The sequence below is a fragment of the Meleagris gallopavo genome, chromosome 7 (assembly GCF_905368555.1).
Source record: "Meleagris gallopavo chromosome 7, MGAL_WU_HG_1.1, whole genome shotgun sequence".
Lineage (NCBI taxonomy): Eukaryota > Metazoa > Chordata > Aves > Galliformes > Phasianidae > Meleagris > Meleagris gallopavo.
In genome coordinates this window covers 13,301,317-13,324,675 of record NC_139410.1, presented here as the reverse complement: position 1 = coordinate 13,324,675, position 23,359 = coordinate 13,301,317, and the positions used below count along the sequence as shown (strand labels likewise).

Genomic DNA, 23,359 nt, shown 5'->3' with positions numbered 1-23,359 from the left:
TTATGAGGCCCAAAGGACAGCTACTTCATGAGCATAAAGCATATGCATTGCTTTTATCTATAAAGACACGCTGATCAAAACTGCAAATGACAGGACAAAGTAGAAAATGACAACAGGTAACAAAGGGTTCACTTTTCTGGCTCAAAACTAAGATTATCCACATCAAAAGCAGCAATGAATGAATGAAGGAAAAGGCAACTGCACTACTGAGTAAAAAAAGTATTTCTCTCGTCAAAGGGGGTGGAAGTCAATTCTCAGGTCCATTTATGCAAGCATTCCTGTTTCTGTTTCTGCATGAGATTCTCATGGAGTTCAGATGGAAAATTTTCCTAAACCTGGATTCCTGCAGTCCCATTGTGAAGAAGAATTGACCAACAAGAGAGCCAAATAAAAATTAAGTTGGAATACATACACCTTCCAATTAGAGTAATTCAGGTCAAAAAGAGGTCTTTGGTCCCACTTCCCGCTCAAAGCAGGGTCAGCTATGAGGTCAGATTGCTCAGGGCTGTCACCAGCTCAGTTCTGTAAAAATTAAATCTGCACGTGGCTCCTCTGAGGTGCACATATATCAGCACAGAGCCTGGAAAACTGCCAGAGCGTTCATGATTTACAGTCCACTGCTGAACTGGAAAAATATGTTGAAAATGCCAGCACTGAGGTCAACAGAATGCTTGAGATTCAAGATGCTTCTGAATTACTATGAAACTTCCTGGATTGTGGTTACAGAATAAGAATACAAGACAATAAATCCCAATCAATTTGTGCACAGTGCTGGAACCCGTATCACTGTGAGATGGATTTGAAATACTGGTTCTGTGCTTTAAAGAATTTCAGCCTGTGTCATAACAAGAAACTTTATTACAGCAACAAAGCAATTTATATAGCTTAGACTTAAAGGCAGTTTCTAGCTCCAAACAGCTGTGCAGTCTGGCCCGTGGGGGCTCTTTAGCCTATTGCTCTCCTGCTCCACCAACATCAGTGTTTGATGTGTGTTTGGCCAAAGAACATTTAGCACAAGAGGAAAATAAGGTGAAAAGTAGGAATGGGACAGAGATGTTTCACCAAGGCCAGAAGTGCTTCTGCTTCTGGACAGATCATTCTGGAAACGTAAAACAAAATGGTTGCACAACATCTGTGAATCCTACCACATAGCCTACCATAGAGCAATTGCAACAGCTTGGAAAAAATACTGTCATCAGAAACAGTAACTAGTCAAGAAGCGTTCAGTCAAAATCTTCCAGAAACTTCCAAGGATTACAATAGCCCCAGCATGAAAAAATCAGATAGCATCTCAATGTTTGCAGAATCACTAAGGAAGAAAAATAAGGGATAAAACTGTTTCAACAACAACAAAAATAATTTATAACAAAAAGCACGCCCCAGAAATCACTACATTTTTTCCAGATGATGGGTCTTCTATCTCAGTTTACCCAAGGTATTATATCACTCCTATAATTCTAGCATTAAAAATTGGAACATAGTGGCGAGTGCATAGTTTGCTTAAACTTCTGTATTTGTTTGTTCTTCATTCAGTGCACCAAATGAAGGCTAGAGTTTGCAGTTCAGAGTTGCCAACCCCCAACTGACACAGTCAGGAGACAAGGACTTCTTGGCTGGCGGTTGCAGGACACACGTCACAACCAGCAGTGCCAAGATCAAGGAATTCAAGCATGGTTCATAGGAAGGAAGCAATACTGCCTCATCACCCCAAGGTGCTGTGAGGATACAGGAAGGCAGAATCTGTTTTATCAGATTCAGGTCCCCAGAGAGCCTCTGTGCTGTGCCAACATGCAGGTGCTGCTGGTCACACAGAGCTGCAGCTGACAAACAGTTCCTGCGTGGAGGTTCATCATCCCTGCTCTAAACCCTCATAAAGAAAACCATATGTCTCCGTAAACAGATAATTAAAACAGTGAGTTCCTTATTGTGCCTAATATTTTAGCAAGAAATTTCTTTCACTCTCAACAGTGCTCTGTGTTAGAGCATTTCTAACAACACATTTTGAAATTCAAGGGATTTTGTTGCTGTTCTATGCTGGAACAAAACTAAAACTATTTCAGTGCTATTTGAAATGAGTGTTTGAGCCAGGGCCCTGGCATTTGGAAAAAGCATCTTCAGGGTAAAATTACCTATCTGACAGAGCAAAGAGGGTTGTAAAAGCAGTCTGAATCAGAGGGAGCAGAATTTGAACTCAAGCCTTGATGCATCACGGTCATCTACTACAGCTTTATTTCAGCTGAGCAGCTGCTATCTGCATTTACCCAAATATATTTTCTTGCATGTCTGTCATCTGGTACTAATCTACTGACGTCTGGAGTTAATCACAGAATGGCCTGGGTTAGAAGGGACCGCAAGGATCATGAATCTCCAACCTCCCTGCCATATGCAGGGCCACCAACCTCCCCATTTAATACTAGACCAGGCTGCCCAGGGCCCCATCCAACCTGGCCTTGAACGCCACCGGGGACGGGGCATCATTAACGTTTTGAACACAATCTTACCATGTGATGTCAGGTCTCTGTTGATACTGACATAATTTTATTATCCATTTTACTACACCTTTCTATACTTAGCTGCCTTTAGAGTTGATTTCTGTTCTTAAATGTACTGCAACTTAGTACTGAATTGAATTCTCACGTAAGAACTTTATCTTCCCATCTCACGTGCAGTGAGATTGCAAAAAAAATTCTAATGGCCAACTCTAAAATGAGCAATGCATTTATTGCTTCTTTCCTACAAAGAGTGCTGACAACACTATGCACAGCTTTTTGGCTCATTTGGTAACTGCAGCCCAGTATTCACCTCCTACTACAGGCACTGAGGATGTGTCTGTACTACCTGGAGGTTTTAAGGAGTAAATTCTGCTATTGTAAGGCTGCAGAATTTCTTCTAAGCTGTACCTCTGTGCCCACAAGAAAACGTGCAAGTGCAAACCCAACTGCTCAGAGCTTACAACTAATGTTAATAGGGCAGCAGTTAAAAGTATACATGTCTTAGGCTAAGTACTTCTGCTCTCTTTTCAACTAAATTCTCAAACCCTTGAGATATCTTAAAGAATGAGGTAATACTGGTAACTTTTATAATTACTCTCATTAGGGATCATGCAAGTAGGCAAAGGAGGGAGAACAACCCATGGGTGCATTGCAGCTCATTTGATATCAAAACACCCTCCCATCAAAACACTTTTTTTTTTTTGTATCACCACCCACAAACACTAAAATTTAAGATTTTTTTTTTTTTTAATCACTAAATATTTCTTGCAAAACATGCCATAAGCTTTTCTCTTCAAAGGCATGAAGCAGAAAGGACATTTTTAGTAGCACCTTGAAATTCATGACCTCTGTTAGAGGGTAAAAATGAATGTTTTGTGAAGTCTGAGAATATGCCATGCAAATGACCTTTTCTTTTTTCCAAGTAATTAAGCTGTAAAAACACTTGAATTGTATAATTTTTGCAGCGACCACCTAATAAGTTCCTGAATTTAATCACCAACAAGATGCTTCTCATATTTTCTTTTGTTGCACTGGTGTTTTGTTATTTGCTTTTTCTAGTACAAAAATTCTCCAATTCTAATGAAAAAAATTCAGAACTTAGTCTTCTAAAATATCTCTCTTTCTTCTCCTTCTCCTTAAAAATATACAAAGCTCACATTAATCCCAGAACTAGAAAACTGATAATATCTAATAAAGAGAGTATAAAGCAAGAAGATAGGAGAAATACATCCTGAAATAAAACAATCTAAAATTGACTTCCAAGCAGATTCCAAATGTTTGGATTCTATCCCACACCTTTTGATTGCGTCTAACTGTTGATATACCCAAAAACGAGAATAGAAACAGCATCTAGCAGTAGCTGTTATCAATGAATAATGCCTATTTCACATAGGCTGGTGATGAATCATGTAGATCATAAAAACGTTGTTACAAATATGGGATAAGGATTTTTTGCTTAAAGGATTATCATAAACTGCACAAAGTACTGCATTACAAATACTGCCTAAAAACAAGAATATCTAAGGCTCCTAAGGTTAAATTGAGGCCCTATTATTCTGCTCACAAAATATAATAAAGAAAGTCTCTCGCTCTCTAAAAAAAGAAAAATACATACCCCTGAGCAAGCTCGTGTTATGAGAATAGATAAATAAATTGAATGAATTATAGATTTGGCAAGAAATCAGGAAGTCTTAAAGAGGATTTCCAAGCAACAATAAATTGCTGGTTAAAAAAGAAAGCAAGTCACATACTTGTATCACTTACACATTTTGATAGAACAAAGATAGTAAATACTTCCATTACTGTAGCATTTACTTCTTTTTCAGCATTTTTTTTTTTAAACTTGGAATTCAATTCTGCCTACATTCTGTCACTTAAGGATGAAGGCTCCCCTAAAACATTCTAACCTTTTCACTTACAAAAAAAATTAAGCTCTGAAAACAAATATTAACTTGGTAAATTCTTTCTTGAGCATACACTGAGAAAACACCCTTGACTTTAGCAACAAAAATAAACCTTGCAGCTTCCATTTCCCCTATGAAAGCAGCAACCCAGGAAGGAGTAAGCAGCTCTGCCTGCCTACCACGAGTGAGCACCTGCAAGCAGGCACCGCAGAGAAGCAGGCACTTGATAACCCACTGCCACAGAAGGCAGCAGCTCTTCACTCCCAAATCTGCTCTATCACACATCTTCTCGCATGTTTGTGAGATTAGAATGCAACACTTCTCTGAAGATATATTCAGGAGGTTGGCAGGTAACACTCTGCATGCTGGTATTGACTAATAAACCAATCTGCTCTAAAACATGTCTCTTGCTTGGACCTGTCTGTCACCCCTAAAGGTTACTGTTACATTGCCAAGGAAATCAGGAAGCTGGGGTAAAATGCTGAATTCAGGGGCAGCTGCAGCAAGAATCTCTACTGGCAGACGGGCTGAGAGCCCTGACTTGAATACGTAGGCTAGTTTAATGCTATGGAAGGTAATTTGCATGCCTACAACACAGCTATTAAATATTTCCCCTAAGAGCTGGTTACTTTCAGAAGAGAAGCTTATTGAGGATGGTAAGGAGTCATCTATTAAAGGGACACTTTGAAAAGAAAACCTAAGGTCTAATGCAGGAAATCTGTCTAGGTCACAGCAAGCAATGATTTAACTACTGATGTAAACAAAAAAAAAATATAGTATATACAGCAACACAAAACTCCAAATACTAACATTGTTAATAGCAGTGCTTACCTCTCTTGGAAACCAGCTTTCTCTTTTTCTCTCATTTAAAGCTTCATTGCCATCACCATATTAGTGCCTAATTGCTGTTGTAGACATAGGGGAAAATGCCTGTACACACAAAACCCCTCTTTCCCTCACACAGCAACAACAGCAGACCTTTACTTCTAGGAAAGGAAGGAGCTTTCAGCTGCTATGCTTTCCCATGCATCAGCTGTACAGTCATATATAATGCACCCCATGGGAAAGCAGAACAACGAAAGCAGAAAAGGTGAAAGGCACTTCCAATGCTTTGAAGGACCCTAGAGATAAGTGGTTACAGTCACATAAATGCAACTGCTTTAGCTTACTTATTTTTTAATGCCAATCAGCTAAGAATGTCCTTCAATGGGCCACGTGAATCTGACCTAATACCACACAGCTACATAAAAGGGCACATTCCTTCCCAGTACTCCTAAGTAGAGCATTATTGCCGTTTCCCTTGTATTAGTGCAAGCACTGTTGTGGCTAAATCATAAGCTTCTCAGAAAACTGATTTGTCTGGAACTAGACCAGCAAAAGCCATAAAAGTGATTCACTTTCAATCAGAATGGTTCTTTGCTCCAGCAGACTGTGTGCTCCATTGGCAGCAGCCCAAAGGATGGGGCAAAACGCACTGCAGAGGGTGGAGGGGAAAGCAGGATCCCTCCTTTCAGTAGAAGCCCGACTTAAAAACAACACAGCCAGAGACATGGTATTAGTTAAGCTATCTGAATGGAAATTCTATCCATGGGTGGTACATCTTTTATCTTCCATTAAGATGCACTGAAAAAAGGCCGGCATTAACTAGATTTACACAAACTTGGTTCCAAAAATGTGCCTCTGGCAGTGGTGGAGTGCTTAAGATCTTCTTTCAGCATGTACATTTCCTTGAAGTGAAAAGTAATACTGTTCTTTACATTCTAAAGATGAAACTTGGGATAAGTGGCACACACTCATAAAGCCAAGAGCTTGCTTTGGAGACCAAAATAGTAGCTCAGCTCAGCAGTCAGCGCTCCAAATGTGAAAGCAATGGCTGGGTGTGCTACTGAATGAATCAGAGGTGGGGTGTGAATTAATCAGTGTAAAAACCTCAGCGCGTAAAGCAGAGAAACTAAAGGATCTGCAGTTTGAACTGTTAATTTCATTGTCTTTCCAACATGCTTCTATGCCAATCTTTAATGTCACTTTCAGGCTTTACAATTGCTGAGGGCTCTTCAGGGAAATTAACCATATCTGAGCTTCTTCAACTTCACAGAATGTGAAAAGAAAGTGTAACCAAGGCTTTTAAATTTCTTTAATAACCAAAAAAGTACAATTCGATTTATTCAATGTTTCTTCTGTAGTCACATCTTTATGGTTACCCACAAATGTTACCACAATGATTTATCATGCAGAAGTGGTTATGCTAATCAGTATCTATTTCTACCATAAGAGGGTGGGGGTGAGGGAACTTATGCCTTTCAACAAGAAACTTTAATGTGGAAAAATAAAATTTATTTTAAAATGTCATTCCTATGACATTTTTGCCTTTTTTTGGAAAGCATGGCTTGTTTAAAGACACGAGCACTTAGGAGCCCACAGATCCCCAAGGAAATTGAAATGTGAGTCTGATTACTCAAAGTTGCAAAAAGCACAGAAACCTCAAGCATTAAAATCGAACCTTCTGTTTAATTATCGTTGACTAAAAACTTTAGGATCTTTACTCCTCAAACATTTTCCCTTTCTAAAAAAAACATCCTACCAACTAGACTTTCCATGAAATAAAACTTATCTTCCATTACTAGGTTTCCAAAGCCATAACGAAGAAGTTTTCTCTAATCTCGTAGCTGACGTGGATTCTCAGTTTTTGCTAATAAAAGTATTTTATCAAATCCCACAAAGACTGTGATTACAACAACTCCATGTGCTTCGTAATAACTGAACACAATTTCAGGAGGCATTCAACTGTGCATAATGACTTAATTAAATCTTTCCAACACTTGACATAATAGATATTCATAACATTGAATTTTGATCCCAGAATTTCCTAGATTTCACCTCTGTGATATGAATAGAAGCTGAGTCTACACGCTCAACATTAGACACAAGAAAACAGGAAGAGTTACTTGTATAAACACATGACTATGTCTAAAATGATACAAAAGTCATATACGGACATTACTGAGCTCAAGAACATTCATGTCATATAAGACTGCTGCAATGCAACTACTTGTAGACACAAACTGGTATCTTTAAGGAAATGCATGCATTTGAAACTATTGGATATCTGCACCTCTGTTTTCTCTCACTGTGTAACTATCAATGGCTTTTACTTACAGCTGGAAGCAACACCAAGGCAACCCCCTCAGCACTCAAATGTGCCAAGGAACTGACAGGTAGCAACATTCCTCTGATCTACATGTTCATCCCAGATGATGAAACTATTGGCATTCTGTTCTTTAGAATGAAGAGTTACAATTTTCTGCCTTCTCCTATCTGTATCCACATGGATTTTCTCCTTATTTTTCCTCACTCATTCTAATCCAAGCAAGTAACAGTTCACAAATACGAGTTTATCATAGACTCACTACACCACACTGGAGGCATCATGCCACTGTCACTTTCTCCAGATTAGGTGGGGGGAAAAAGCTTTGGAAACCTACACACAGACTATGCATTAACCAAAATGATTTTATGATACTGTTGCTTTTTGTCTTTTGTGATACAATACCGTGTGTGGTACACAAAATGGAAGAGACAGAAGCAGACTGATCTTGCCCTGTTGAGAATGAAATAGCAAAACATTAATGCCTATAAATCTATAGCTGCATTACGCAGATTAAAAAATATGTTAAAAATCCTAATGAAATGATAGAGCAGACATTAACATTGCATCACATAACAAAAAAAGAGTAAACAATTCCTGTCACCTGACATACTTAACGGACCACTTCTCTCTCCTGAAATAACCACTTTCTACTGTTCTCTGCTGTATTACTCTGCTAACATTATCTTCCATGGGATTTCTGCATGTACAGAAACAAGTAATCACACATTACTGTGGTCACTCTTGTTAAAAAAAAATGTGCACACCACTAAGTAACTGGTACAGCAATACCTACTATCATCAAATAATACTTAGGAAGAAATATCGGTTAAAAATGGCAGGAAAAGTGAAACTATACTTATCAAATAGGATCTCCTTCAAAAAAGTATCAATAATTCTACATAAAGCTGAGAACGTGGAAAATTATATTACACACTCCATACTTATATACATTATTATGTATGTATATACATTATATTACATACTCCATACACACATACATGTAAGTGTATATATACATATATGTTTATTTATATATTCCATATTTTTAAAGCCAGTTGCCTTTCACAGTTTATTTGGGCTTCTCTTATCTACTACAAAGGTGAATAAGAAGGATTAAGATTCCTTCTATTCATCATTTTTAGACTGGTAAGAGCAAGGCAAATATCAAGCCAAGAATGTGTTATCCACATTAATGTATACTCACTAGATAAAACACTGTAGGGTCTATAGAAAGCCCTCTGTCCATTTCTGTACATGCATTAGTTTAACCTGTGACATATTTGAAAGATCAGCCTCTATCAATATTTTTCCTTTGTGAAAAATAAAATGATATCAGAACGAGCTTTCCCTTGTTGTGACACATTCTGTCTTTTCTAAACAAATGTGTAATGCATTTAATCAAGTAACCCTAGATCACACAGTTAATCAGCGTGGAATATGATTTATCAGTACCCATTTGCAGTTTCATTTGCAAAAATAATTAATTAGCTTGTGGAATTATATGAAGAAAAGAATATGTTATTATCAGTTAGAAGTAAAGCTAGATATGCTCTCACTCATCTTTGGGTATACAAGATTCTGAAAAATTTCCTCCAATCATGTGTAACATGAAATTTTCTGAAGTGAAAAATGTATGTTCAAATCAGGCAAAATATCAGAAGAATTTATTTAGGTTTACAGTCAATCTGAATTTTTGCTGTGTTCCAGAGGTATGTGCTAGAAAATAAATGGCTACATAAAATGCACACAGCAAACAAAGATTTAGGAAAGAAAAAGGTCCAGTACATTTTGATTGCATGAGTAGATAGGGAGTATTTCCTACAACTGTCAAAGGAGTATTTATCCAGGACTTGAGACATAAGGCAAGCAATATAAAATAAGGCATGTTACAGAAATTTAAGATTTAGTTCAGTGTCTTTTAAAAAAAAAAAACACAAAAACACATTCTGTAAGCTTTAGATAAGATCCTGTAAAAGACTTTTTTAGGGTTAAGATTTCACATGGAGGGAGAAAAACACCCCATAAGTGACATTAACAATAAGCAAATAAAGTACACACCTGCTTGGTCACAGATAGGCAGTGAAAAATATCTGTATCTGCAGCAGCCTTTGAAATGCAGTCCTGGACAACTTGTTTTAAAAATATTTCATCAATTAGATTAAACAAAATCCTTTAGCAAGTTCTGTGAGTCAGCTAGAAGATGCACTGCAACGAGGCTCATCATCTGTTTACCAGATCCCTCATGTACACTGGCCAGCACATTTCTCTCATTTAAACAGAGCCCAATCTCAAGAAGTTGCTGTTTACTCCCAGCAGTAAAATATCCCTGAGTGTCCAGCCAACTAAATTCTAACCCACATAAACTTTCTTGTTACTACAAGGGGCAACACAGGTTCCTGTAACTGCTCAAAAACAAATGTCATTAGCTTATTATTTCTCTCACCACAGACTGAGGCCAAGATAGCTAACAGTCATACCAAGTTCTACCAAGAGATCTCTTATTGAGGCAACCTCTCCACCATTCCGCATGTTTTACACATCAGTGGGAGGGAATGCAAACAAAATATGCTTCAGAATAACTGTAAATATATAAAAAATGCCGAGTTACAAGTTTTCCTCTTCTCATGAGGGTAAACTCAGAAGTACATGGAACAAACTAATAAATATTTTAAACAGCTACAGAAAGTTAGAACCACGTAGGTCTCTCCAGAAGTAATGCCTCCCTTTTATTTCCATGGAAACTACAACAGATATAGTGAGTACAATAACACTGTTGGATAGATCAAATTGTCAGCTGCAAAACACTGTTTTTCAGTGTAATCACTACGATGTATTTGCCTTTGCTTTCTCTAGTGGGAAGAGCAGTTAGGCGATATGAACTACTAATGATGGAATTATCAGTCTTTCAGATAAGTAAATATTTTTTCTATGAAATTTTGCTTTTAGAAGATTTTCCATAGCTGCTTAACCTCAGTCCCTTGCTACTTGTGAGCCTTGATTTCTATTAGAGGTTCTTACTCACATGCAGAAATCTTTACCTCTAGCTGTTGAAAAAGTTCTGAGATCTTCTGACCTATCTCTGAAGCTGAACTTCAGAACTTACTGAAATAGGAAAAGAATAGTCTTCTACCAGTCCCTGGATATACCATATATCAGTTCCAGTCAACTGGCACCTGCAGAACAGCTAGAATTCAGAACACTATTTTCCTCACATAGCAAGATCCTGCCACCAAAATCACTCCTTTGAAAAGCAGTTCTGTGTAGGCTCACTGTACTCCACATGTAACAGGAAAAGCTATCTGAACAGTACAATCCTGGAACTTCTACAGCCAAATGCCCAAATGCAGCAGGCAAATGGAGGCTGAGGTTGGACAGGGAACTGACAAACAGAAACTGGGGTTCACCAGCTTCTGTGAGGCAAGCTAGCACATTATTCTACAATTGGCAAAGGCTGGTAAGCAGTAATTAGTCACAAAAGATTGTTGACATGCAACAGTTTGTTAGGCTTCAAGAAGCCTGCCAACTTGGGACTAAGTTCTCAGTATCAGCTGAAGAATTTAAAAAACCATCCAGTTTCTAGATGCTTATGGCTGTTCTTGAGACAGGATGTCATGCCTTCTCAGTCTGCTGTCCAAGTGCTTGTATGACAGTATCATATGGTGGTATCGCCCCAGCTCAGTTTACTATGATAGATAAGTTGCTTCAAGAAAGAACTACCTAATTGCTGTTCAAACTGAATCAACGTTAATGGCTAAGAAATTATTTCAGGAAAAGAGGAAGGCAGATAACCTCTGTAAGGGCAGGTGAACCAAGAACAGACATGCATCTAGTCCTGAGTTTGGGTTCTTGCTTTTTTTTTTTCTTATTTTCTTTTTCTTAAGTGTGTACATAAAAATAAGTTTTTCTTCAGCATTAATCTTCAGAGTACCACATTATATGGCCAGTATTAAATTGGAATAAAGTACCCTTGTGATTCAGAAGCATGTTGTAAAAAATCAGCTGGTTGATATATTTATAACCTTATCCAGGCTGAGCACCATAAGGGTCTACAAAGTCAACAACTTGTGTTCATTCTGTGATAAGAACAGAGCAGGAAACAAAGCACTGGCTATCCTTCAAACCATGACAAAAGAAATACAAATAATAGCTTTGCACTAAATGTACATACTGCTAATTCATCTATTCCAATATGGAAGAACACATACACACAAGGAACTGTAACAGCTGCCAACTGAAAAAAAAAAAGCACAAGCAGCTGTGATTTCTTACTATTTGAAGTACTTCTTATTAATCTTAGCAAAGCTATTCCAGTCAAATTCTCTGTGATTAAGAAGGCACCTTGGTAATAATCTAGACTAAACTGCAACCATAGTTCATAGTGACATATGTTATATACACTGAGGTAAGATGTTTGGGTTAGTATTTTCTGAATATTCTTTTAAGTTTGCAGAGCATTCTAAGAGCAGAGTAACTAACAGATGGATGAAGAGAGTGTGTCCTGACAAATTACATACATTTCTGTTCCTATTTAAACTGTAAATACCATGCTGGTACAAGCTACCCTGTGAATAACCTGCAGAACACACTTACATAATCTGCTAATGTGGAGCACTGAAGAAATGTTCACTGCTAGTTAGGATCCTGGCAGAACGATTTGAATGCAAGTAAAAAGCAGCTAATACTAAATACTGAGTTTCTAAACAGATTTTTTAATGGATTTGGATTTTATCATCATACAGACAACAAATGTACAGTTGGAAAAGTACCGTGGTTAGGACAGTATTTTAAAGGTGTTACATATGGAAAGATTACCGTGGTGGAGAAGAAACAATCAAATAAATACTTACCCATATCCAAGGATCTAGGCTCACAGTGGAAAACTCCAGAAAAGGAGGGATCTCCAGAAAAAGAACCTTCCCCAGTGGCAGTCAGCCCTTAAAAGCGGGGGGGGGGGAGGGAAGGGTCTAAGAGAGGTGCAGCCAGGCTCCACCCCTTCCGGTCACACAGCTGAATTGCCTTCTCCTGTGCTCCCAGGGCTGACCCAGTCCTTGCTCAGGTTATCATCAGTGGTCCGGGCCATGACTCAACAGCTGCCATACAATCATATAAACCAAGAAGCTAACATAAAATGCAATCAGGAGATCAAATGTCTTCAATACTAAAGCCCTTGCAAATTGCTACATGAAATATGAATCTGTCACTCAGAATTGATTCTCCATTTTAGTATTTTACCAGAACAGTTTTTCCCCCCACTGTTCTCTATTAATATAAATTTTGGAAAAAACATTGCATGTCCAAACACGGGTATCCAGGGCAGTGCATACAAGGCCAGGCAGCTGGAACTAATGTATGCTTCTAACTCTGATCCAGACTTCCATTCTCACTTTGGGTGAGTCCAGACCAAAACCGGGAACACTTCTTGTCTTCTGGATGTAAGTTCACACCATGACAGCTCAACAGGAGGCAGCTGGGTGGGCACCACCACCTGCACATCCTCTCTCAGGAAGAATCTTGTGACAGAAACCCATTCATATAGGGTAGTAAGGACATCATTCAGTGTAGGTACAGCATTAAGCAACTTGCCTTAGAAGACAAGCACCTCGCTAAGTTCTAAATCCTATTTATCTAGTGAGGAAGAAATGAAATCAGCGGGCTAAAATTCAATTATCACTATAGCCATGAACTCTAAGTTGCCACAATGCTACACAGTCTGTTGCCAGTTGACAATGAATGCACAGCTAGATAGTTAAAACACATGGCTTAAAAAACCTATCACGGCATCACCCATATTTTACATGCCTAGTGATATGTAGTGGGAAGTTACATGCAAAATATATGCTTTCACAACCAAAAGTACTTTTTCTTCCCATCTCAAAAACCTCACATCTCCACACTGCTGGCACAAGTAGAATGCCCCAAACACACAAACACAAACCCTTCCTGCTGCGCTCATAGGATCTGAGACCCTTTTCCCTTTGAAAGAGAAGAGCCATAAATTGTCTCGTTATGTAAGGATAAGATTGTGCATAAGATCACACATCCTCCCCAGTGTTCAAAAACTGAGATAATATTGAGATGAAAAAGTTAATGAATTGAGAAATTTCTGGAGTTGTTTGTAAATAAATGTCCTAGAGTACCATGATATTTTCTTCCACATCTAAGAGGCAGAGGAGATTTTACACTAAGTTTCTCATTCAGTAGAAGTCTTTTTATTATCTTTGTAAAGCTCTTTCTCTCCATGCAGAAAACTGTGGGGTGGGCTCCCTCTTGCGTTCATCTCCGATACCAACTTGGAATTAAAAAAAGATGGCATAGATCAGTTAAATGTCCCAACATCCGAGCCAGTGTCTCCCTCAAAAAAAAAGTTCAGACAGCGCAACTGAGAAAATTTTATATTACTAGTTAAATGAGTTTACGCATTCATACAGATGAATTACATTCTTAATGCAAAGCAAACTATTCTTCCACGTATCTACCAGATGATCCAAATAAACATTGAGGTATTTCCAAACCCTGAAGCTAAGTGTAGAACTGGAATCCTCCATCTGTATAAAAATTTCATTTAAACTTCAAATAAGGATGTTTGTATAAAAGCATCCCTTTCCTCTTGAGCATGGTTAAAGGGTTTTTTATTGATTTTTTTAAAGTAATTCCAGTACACCTTACAGCAACCTTGAATTTGATCTTATTTCATTCATGTCAGTGGACACTTATCAATCAATATGAACATAAGAACACGCCTTTAGATTATTAGCTCAACAGTAATTGAAGAAGGGCATATCAAGTGTGGGTGGACAACTTTTGCCATCATCTATTGAAAGTTGCATTTTAACTCAGGCTATTTATTCTTGTCTTCCGCTCAGAAGACGGCAAGTGGAGAGGTGATGGTGAGCATCAGAGCAAGGCTGGGCTGTGTATTCCCCCAGCAGATGCACCGGGACAGTAGGGCTGAACCAGCACAGATGAGGCAGTGAGCAGAGTCAGGAAGAGGGCTGCAGCCATTATTTTTCCTTCTAAAACAAAAAGGAAGCAGATCTGAATCTCAAGATATGCTCCGTGACGTAATTCTGTGAGGTGCACATATATAGCATGTATTTTTCTATCTACTACGACCTGCAGTGGTGAATCATATGGAAGAGAAACACATCAATTTTACACCAAGATGCTGACTCATTTAACTTACAATAAACAACCAGTAAAGCAAAAGAAAAACAATCAGGAAAAAAAAATCGTATTTATAAAACGTAAGTGTAAATCTGACAACTTCCCAGTCTTGCGTTTTACATTGCTTTGTTCCCCACTCATTGGGAAAGACACAGCACATCACCTTCAGACAAACACATTACATTGCAGGCGTGATATCCTCTTTTAGACTGACAAAGTTATTACTGCCTCAGAAACTTGAGGATTAGAATTATGTAGTTAACATAGCCACGCCTAAATAAATTACAACTCAAAATAAACTTGTGGATTAACCTCTGTCATTAATAGAGAGAAATCTTTCCTTCACTTCCTAATTCTAGGGTTCATTGTTTTGCTCAACACCTCCAGACCCAAATCTCCTGCTTTATTTATAAAACACTTGACTAGAGTAAGACATCTATTAGTTTTCCTCAGAACAGTTTTTACAGATTTTTGCTGCAGATGATCAGTTAGCTCACTTCTCATTTGCCTTTGCCACAAACCAGATGCGTCACTAGGCCAGACACTGCAGCCATCCTCTGCCAGCTGTCACTGTGTGACACCAGTGCCATCTGGCACTGAAAAGGTAAAATGAGCTAAGAGCCCAGCACCTTGGCTACCTCAGTCTTCCTTAACCTCTTAGAGTGAGCACAAAGTTATTTGCACCATCTCTTACAAATAACAGTGACACTGCTTGAAAGAATAGGTGGCATGGAGTCACACAGTCCCTGGAGCTTTTGATAGGCGTATGAATGTCAGAGCTCAGTTCACAGGACTTCAAGCTGAGAGCAATAGTATTCTAGCAAAGTCATTCCTTTTTGAAAAGTACTTTAAGTTTCTTTGTGAGCATTACAGAAAAATAGTAATAAATACATTCTAAGATACACATTTTCTTTATGCTTCAGTGCAAAATAGTTACATCACGTGACTTTTCATTACTACTGCAGCTAAGTCTTACAGATTCACCTATTATTAAAACATGCTACCACCTGTTATTACCTTGGGAAGGATTGTCAGATAGCATACACAACATCACAGAAGTTTTCAGACAATTAATTCAGGGCTTCTTCTAGAGCTCACTGTACTATCCATATCAGCATCCCTTTTCTCCCCGCCCCCCCCAGGTTCTACAGCTCCCAGTAAGCTGACAAGCTAGGTAAAAAGTATACTGTTTTAGCAAGCTTAGAAGGTAAATTTTTGAAAAACAGTCAAAGGAATGAATCACTACCAAAGTACCTTTCTTCAGGGAGAACCTTTTTCTATCTCCGTATTTTATTTACAAGGCTTTCAGTCAATGTGCCTCACAAAACCTCCGTGCACTGCATCCAACAATACACCATGAAAAAGCAGAGTAACACTTAGTCTGTGGTTAATTTTGTGACAGTGTCCCACAAATAGTATGTTCAAACATGACTAAATTAGCTGCTCCAAAGCACTGGACTGTAGGTGCCCTCAGGAAGGCGGTTGCCCCAGCAGCCAGCTCCTGCCTGCCAACTAACTCTGCTGCTCCATGCCTTGCCTGCAGCAAGTCGGGCAGCACCATAGGCCTGGGGCCAAGCAGTAGCAAAGCATTTTATTCTCCTAACCCAGAAACAAGACAGCACACTTGGAGAAGCTCTGATGCATCAAACTGGCAGGGCAGAGGCAAAGCTGAGAGGTGTGAGTGCCTCAGACAAGTGCCTGTGCTCAGACACCCCAACACACCAGCAGCAGCCCAGGCCACAGTGTCATAAAAATGAACAGCAATATTAAAGATGTTTGCTCTAACAGCAACAACAAAGCTCTCGGTAAATACTGCATGTTTGAACAAGTACCAGCCAGCTAAAAATTGCTTCCGTGTTTACAATAAACATCAAAGGCAGTCAGGGTGGAAGCATCTTGATTTGCAATCTATATATGAACTCGTGTTTACATGACAAAAATGAATCACAGTAACTTCAGCTTTAACCACATTTCAAGACATTCTTGGATCACATTAATACATCATGGCATTTCTACAACTGTTAAGTTTATTACCTTGATTTCACAGACTTAAATCCTGCAAAATGAACATAGAAACAGCTTTTTTTTTTTAATGTACATCACTTCAGTGCTGCCGTTATGTTTTTAACATGCACAGAAATGCAGAGCACCTGCAGAATGTGACCATGTGAGTTTTCTCCTACTTTGAAAGTAGTCCTAACAGCCCTACTAATATCCTGATCATTTTCTTACCAAAAGTCACGGTTATTACTGTCCACCTCAAACACCAACAGTTACAGCCAAACAAGAGCACTCTTGCTTCAGTCAAGCTCCAAATAGCAGAGAAGCTGCACTGAGCTGAGGCTCCCAAAGTAGAGATGAGGGCACCGTGAGTTCAATACACCTACATCGGTTCACAGCACAGGGCCAGGAGAGATTTCTCTTTAGAATCCTGACCAGGACCCAGACTGGACCACTGAAACACCAGTAATGAGACTTTATTTAGCGCATGCATTTTTTGCAAGTGTCTGAAGTGGAAACTTGCTGAACTGATGCTTTTAAAAGCTTGTGTTTATTAGAAATCTTCACATTACTACAATTTCATTACAGAAATTAAAAGTATACAATGATTCAGTGCACAAATTAAGCATTTATTTATGGATCATGAATTTTAACAGGAGCACAGGGAACAATTTTAAGGGAATATAGGTAAAAATAGTACCATTACCATCCGTTCCAAACTAATGAGCCAAATTTAGATGGCTATTGTTCTTCAGGCTCATTAATAACTGAACATGAATCACAAGAAACAAAGTACATTGATTTCTATCCACTCTTTGTAAAGATTTTCTTTTCATCAAAACTGTGCATACAAACTAAGGAGATGGGCAATGCAAAGAAACCAGCATTGAATTCTCTGCTAACTCAGTAAAGGTTTGAACCGCAGCAGTTTACAGTTAGAATTATAAACAATGATGAATGTCATATCAGTAAAAATGAATGCTTTCTCTTATAAAGTTACCTTCAGAAATCAAATGAAGGGTGATATGTAATACAAATAAAACTTACTGCATGTTGAGAACATAAAAAGTCTTGTTAATATGGCACATACCTGTATGCAGTTTGATGTTCCAGTGCTAGAATACATCCATACTGGATAAACATTTATCTGCTGGCAAAAAGGAAGGGGCAGCATTAACATTGCCAATGACAGCATGCAAATGCCTGCTCCATCCTTCAGTGGTAAATCACTAAATATACCAAAGGAATCATCTTTGTATCCCTCAGGGCAGATGATTTTAAATCTCAGTGACATCAGAAATTGTGTTTTTAGCCTGCAAAACAGCTGCTGGATAGCTTGCTCCAACAGTGCATGAGAATATATAGAGGTTGGCCCAAAACATATGGTTTCCACTGCACTCTGAGTGATGGCTCAGGTTAAAAGTGCAACAGCCATAAAGGAACACCAAAGCATGAAGGCCAGCAGAGTACAGCTGTGACAGAGCTGCATGTCAGTGAGGAGTAACCCTCTCCAGTCACAAAACCCTTGCATTAAGAACATTTACAAGGATACCGACTGTGACACCAAAGGAACTATTTTTGTAAATAAAGGAATTGTGCAGTAAAGGAGCACAACTTAAGCTATTAATATGAAAAGTACTAATCGTTAAATAACCAACCCAATATGCCCCTATCAGTCACTTCCACTCCCTTTGACAATCATGACTGTATATCCTCTAGCCTGAAAACCTCCAGCTCTGCTTACTCCAAATCTATATGCATGATCACTGGCTCCTCCTCCTTATTTCTAGCTTTTCTCTCTGCTTCCTCTAAGCAGTCATTTCTAGTCAAAGCTACCGGCCAGCTAAGTTTGGTCTACAGGGAGTAACCGCACTCCCCAAAGAACACAACCTAATTATAAACAAGCCCATGAATGGAGAGTTGGACATCAGAGCTTCAGTGGGAGCAAGTCACACAGCCAGGCGTACCCACACAGGCCAGCCGAGCCCACACTGAAAAATGAGAAAGCTGGGCAGCGGAGGGAGGAAGGCAAACACAGGCCTGCCTCACTTCATCTCAGTTCTTACCAGTGCTTTGAAGTCCCACTGTTGGACTGGCTGTTCATGGGACCATAGCAGTGTGCGGAGACCAGAATCTTAGGAAAACAAAACATTGCTACTCAGTACCATGCTTTTTTACATTGTGTTTTCTCATCTTTTGTTTCCAAAACATGCCAGACAGCTAAGAATCACTGAGAAATGGTTTGCGCAGCATGCAAAATGGCATTAAGTCAGTAGAATTTAAACAGGATGCTAAGAACGTGGAACTCTCAAAATGAAAACTTAAGTTCTTACTACAGCTAGAGGAAATATAGGATTTGGTGAATTAAATCTGGCCCATTTTTTAATCTTTAAGCAGACTGCAAAGTAACCTCTGAACACACCTGTAGAAAGCCCTGTAGAACACTGACTCAAAACCAAAGTTGTACCCTACTAAAACAAAATTTCACGCTTTTATAACAACACGTATCTATGTAACCACATATTAAAACACCTCTAAGTATTTGTTTGAAGCAGTCTGAAAACAAAATATGGCCATACAAGGAAAAAACACTGTAAACTGAACTAATCAGAAATTCAAAAGATCAACCAGTGGCAGACGAAGTCAGATGGAAAGTACAGCCTTGTGTTCAAGAACCATGAAGAAAGCCTTAAACTGAAACACACGTTACAGGAAGCTTCTGCCCCCACAGATGTACCTCATTTTTTATCTCCTCATCTTTTCTGAACTGCCAGAAGCTGACTCCCTGACAAGCAGCTTGCAAACACCTTCTCAGTTGCACCAGAGAAGCTTCAAATAAAAAGTTCCAACAAAATGAAGTCCTGCCTTTTCGTAACACCAAATGCCACTCATCTCACATTTTCAAAATCTGGTGAGAAGGCTATGCAGCCCCTGGTGAGCTCCTCTGGATTCTAGGGCTATTCTGGATTTAGCAGGGGGTTCACTTGGACAAGGGTTCCCCAGGAATCCTACCGCCAGGAATGACTGAAGTATCCGTGCTGCTCCCACCAGCTCTACGAAACACGAGTTCCTGCCACTCACTCCTTAGCAACCTGAAGCAGGAATTATTTTACACCAAGAGCTGTATCCCATGACACTTTCAGCCAGTGAGAACCAATGAAGTAGTTCACAGGAAATGGCCTGGCCAATGAATGGAAAAAAATAAAGGCCAGATCCTAAATCACCCGCCATCCATCATACAAACCTTCCAACACCCACAGTCTTCTGTAGCTTTCAACTTCTTTAGAATTAAAGAAGGTAAATGCCAAAGTTGAAAATTCCAAACGTATTGTAATTAGCAGATTTTCTGCACATAACCCTCTCTGCTAACAATTACTGCATATTTCAACTGCAGAAAGAAAAAGTCCTCAGGAAAGCTGAATGCTAATTTTAAAGCAATCAAAAATGTATAGATGTTTTAAACTACGAGAAATAGCTCTGTAACATCTTGACTATCCAAACAGAAACAGATGGTTTACATAGCTTCACTGCTTAATTAAACATTTTATATACTCCACAAAATCACATTTGATGGCATTCTTTCCGACTGGCTTTCTCAATTTAAAAAGTAATTTTAAGTATGCATCACATTAAGTTGAAAATTAATGAAAATGTTCATATTTGATACCAACCTACCAATTTAGCTTTCTCTAATACCTGTGAAAAATGCAATCAATGGTTCATCGCCTTCTTATTTCTTCCTTGTGATAACGTTAGCATTTTTTTCATACTTCTCAGATTCCTTTACTTTAAATTTTCCTAATTCAAAAGCAAATATCTTAGATTTTCCCCTCCCGTCACCTTTTTAAAAAAATAAAACAGTAGAACAGGAAAAAATAAGATTGAATTGATTTTATGAAGAACTTAAAACCATCTCCAAACAAGATAAAGGCATGAATGTTGCTATCCTAGTAAGATACAACTAGCCCTGATAGGAAAGATCTGAGAGAGATGATAATGAAGAAATTTTGAAGAAACTTCTTGAAAATCTCACTAGTGAAAGACAACAGGGAAGAGGTGTGCTGACACAGGAGTAAAGTCAGTTTACCTGGTTCTACAGACCCAGTCACCTCATTGGAAGGAAAAGAGGAACACAAAGGAAAGCAAGGTTTTAATTACATAAATCATCATTTAGTTCAAACTTTCTGTGGTAAGTCAAGTGAAGGAGAGGCTTTCACAACTATTATTTATAGTTAACAGCATTACTTTCTAGAGCTGATGCAAAACTGATGTAGTAAAAGGTAAAAACAGATAAATATCAAAATTATTCAGCCAGGTGCTTGTTCAAGTGTGTGATTGCTAATGATGTGCTAAGATTAGAATGAATTTCATTCTGTTCTCATTGATAATAGTTCAAACTGGATACATGGGCACAAAAGTCATCAGCTGCATTCATAGATGGCCTTGCTCAGCTAGGCTTCAGTACAATCTTTTTACCAGATGATGAACAAAAGTACAGAACAGAAGGATGAAGTTGGCTTGCGAGGCACAAAGCCATGAGAGTTGCAGATCGTTATGACCTCCTCCTACCAGGAGCTCTGTCATTAGCACATATTTAAACCTACAGTAGCCTTTCTGCTTCTTTTCAGGCTTTTGTTAAGCACCAAACTTCATGAAACGTTGGAGGACATTCCTGGTCCCCTTAGCCCACCAAAAGCCCACATTGAGCAGCAGCAGAGCAAACTATTAGGAGACATTCCTTAACTAATAATAAGCAACTACATCATGCTCGGTCTGTCATGTATTGCTAGTACAGTGCAGAAAGATACAGAAAAAATAATCCAGTTTTGCCATCTAGTTGCACATATTTGATTAAAAATGCATTACCAAAAAAAGTGAGGCTTTTTTAAAATTTGTTTACTAAATCAAAAATTCAACTGTAGAACACTGAAGTAATGTAATAAAAGTAGGATAGCTATCTGCTAAAGCAATCCAGACCCTCAGAGCTTTGTAGCAGTCTATTCCTCACATGCATTAACACTCTATATAATCATATAAGATAAAGATGTTATAAGTATGAAAAAAAAAAATCAAGAGAATTTGACAAAGCAGATTATAATAACAAAAAGAGAATATATAGAATGCTTACCAACGTCCTGGGTTTACTGCAAAACTCCAGAGGAGGGATCTCCAGAAGAGATCATTCCCCCCTGGCAGTCAGCTCTTAAATGGGTCTAGGAGAGATGGAGCCAGGCTCCACCCCTTCCTGCAGCACAGGTGAATTGCCTTCACCTGTGCTCCCGTGGTTGACTCATTGCTCGCCTCAGGTGATCAATCAGAGGTTCAGGCCGTGATTCAGCATCCCATACACACTCAAATTCAGCATTTAAAACCACAGAGACAAAAGCAGAATGATTGACTCATTGGACTCACTGCCACTAAAAATTTAAGTAAATAATGTAAAGAATATTTTCAGGTGCGTTTTTTTTTTATTATTTTTTTTTAACCAATAGCATATATATCCATTGTACCTTCATTACTTTAATATAAGCTAAGGTTGTTATTAAATTTTAATCATGACTACTTGTTTTTGTATTCCTCAAGGTATATGAAAGCTTTTACCCTTTGCCATGATAATGTTGCTTTCTATCTGCGTATTGATTCATAGCAATAACTGATTTTGCTTACCTAGCAGTTGCTTATAATCCTCAAGTGACACTTGAGCTGAAAAAAAGGAAGAAACACATGACAGTTACTTAAATATACTAATTTACCATTAACATGTTTATGTTTCACCAAGAATTCTTTACTTAATACCCCCCAGGGACTTTATGCATCATCCTGTGCTAAGGGAGCTTTAACAGCCCATGTCCCCACCCAGCCGCGAGATTCCATGGTGGTGAGTACCCGCAAAACGAAAACAGAGAAGTTGCATTTAAGTGTGTAACTGCGTAACTTCAAGTATCATTTAAAGCCTGATAACTGAAAAATAAAAACAAGGGAGTGCTGCTCTTCAACTTTCGTGAAAAATCATTTAGGGAAAAAATATAAATGTCTCAGATTTTTCTTAATGAATATGTTTTGATTTCTGTAAGTTTGTAATAACATGAAAATTAAAAACTAATTTCTCAGGTACCCTCCACTGTAGTATTATATTTTTTCCCTTGATGAACAAACTGCTTCTTTTTTTTAACCCCATCTTTTCACAACGGAAAAGCTTGGTTAGATTAAGCCAGGCGGATAAGCAAACAGGATGAGCCAATCAATTTCCAACAACGGCCCTTCAGCTGAGGAGCTGCTCCTCAGCCGTGTGGGCACCGCCCGCGCCGGAGCGGCGCTGTGCGGGAGGAGCGGCGCAGCCCCGCTGCCCTGCGCTGCTCGGGAGGAGCGGTAGCGCTTAGGTAGAAAACGTGAGTGGGAGGAACATGCTTCTCGTTTGGCTTTAGTTCTCATTGCTCTACGGTTATTAATTACACATAAATGACATCAATTTGCCCTAACCGGGCCCATGCGTTCCTTCCCGCCGCTCGCCGGCTCTTTTCCCGCTCTCGCTGAGGCGGGAAAGCGCACAAGCACGCGCCGGGCCACCCTACGGCCCCTGCGGGCGGCCGGACCGTGAGCGCCCGGCGGGGCGGAGCCGAGCACCGCCCGAAGCGACCGCGGCGCCACGT

The 23,359-nt window shown here is 38.9% G+C and overlaps 1 protein-coding gene across 3 annotated transcripts in view; it reads right to left on the bottom strand.

Moving 5' to 3' along the window:
- PDE1A (phosphodiesterase 1A) overlaps positions 1-23,325 on the bottom strand; it is a 200,363-nt gene extending 177,038 nt beyond the window's left edge. For 2 of the 3 annotated variants that reach the window (XM_085228207.1, XM_085228210.1), the window contains exons 1-2: positions 23,190-23,325; positions 22,377-22,412 (exon numbers count right to left, since the gene is read on the bottom strand). The gene's annotated coding sequence lies outside the window, so the exon portion shown is untranslated. The remainder of the gene's footprint in view (positions 1-22,376; positions 22,413-23,189) is intronic. The other variant, XM_085228208.1, reaches the window with a different exon arrangement.
- Between the last annotated feature and the right edge of the window lie 34 nt (positions 23,326-23,359).